At 43.8% G+C, this 1,081-nt stretch overlaps 1 long non-coding RNA gene across 1 annotated transcript in view; it reads right to left on the reverse strand.

The window, feature by feature from the left end:
• Positions 1 to 881: 881 nt before the first annotated feature.
• Positions 882 to 1,081, reverse strand: part of LOC105537964 — a 3,567-nt gene continuing 3,367 nt past the window's right edge. The window contains exon 2 of the long non-coding RNA XR_001005808.1: positions 882 to 1,043. This is a non-coding gene — a long non-coding RNA (uncharacterized LOC105537964). The remainder of the gene's footprint in view (positions 1,044 to 1,081) is intronic.

The raw sequence follows: 1,081 nt of genomic DNA on the forward strand, positions 1-1,081 counted from the left end.
GTACCACTGCCACATAGATTTGAATAAGCTGGGTAGCACATTTGGGGAAGATGGTGTTTGGAAAGTCTCCCTACTCCTAACCTGGTAATTCGGCTGTAGGACAGACACAACAGAGCAGAGAAGCAAAGTAATGTGAAAAACAAACGGGTCCTAAGGGCTGGAATATAATGGAAACCAGAGCAATCATCTAAGTGACATCTAAGACTGTGCCATTTGGGGGTGTAGGAAGTATCAAGTTGAACAGGTGAAACAATCAGGAATCACTGAGGCAAAATGAATCGGGGAGAGACTGTGCCAAGCTCATGGTGGGAGGGGCAACTTGATTTTGGTAAATATCCCATCCCTAGAACAACTAACTTCTCTCATTTTGATTTATAGAGCTGCCTCTTAACTTTAACTAGACTTCCCAAGTAGTATGATTACATGAAGAAAACAAACTAGTATGGTCAAAGGACCAGTCTACCTGACATATATTCTCATCATAAATTAACACACTGGAGTCTGGTTTTATAGACTAACATAGCTTTATTAGTGAGTCAGCATTCCTGAACACAGATGAGGGTAATTACACTACCTGGAGGGAACCTGCCAGAGCAGCTGAATAACCTTCCCCAGGAAACACCCTGCTCTTTCTCTGTCCAGACCCAAAGAACACTTGCCAAAGTAAAGAGTCCTCTGCCCACTAGATTGTGAGCTTCTCTACGATGAGGACTGCTGAATCACTGATTTTGGCTGCAGAGAGACAGCCTACAGAAGGTTTAAATTTATTTGATCTGGGAGTTAACAGTGAAGAGTTACAGTAGAATACTGAAAACTGGGGAAGAGGAAGAGTAGCCACATAATTCATTAGTTACTATTTTTTTTTAAATTCTCCAATTTAGAACTTTTAATTAAAAAGTAAACTTTAATGTCGAAAATGCAAACTTGGGGAGGGCAGAAAGATCACACACAAGGCTGTCACTTCACACTTGGAGGGTTGCACAGCAGCCGGGCAGAGGCGCTCCTCACTTCCCAGATGGGGTGGCAGCTGGGCAGAGGCGCTCCTCACTTCACTTCCCAGACAGGGCGGTGGCCGGGCAGA

Source organism: Mandrillus leucophaeus, unplaced genomic scaffold (assembly GCF_000951045.1).
Source record: "Mandrillus leucophaeus isolate KB7577 unplaced genomic scaffold, Mleu.le_1.0 Scaffold182, whole genome shotgun sequence".
Lineage (NCBI taxonomy): Eukaryota > Metazoa > Chordata > Mammalia > Primates > Cercopithecidae > Mandrillus > Mandrillus leucophaeus.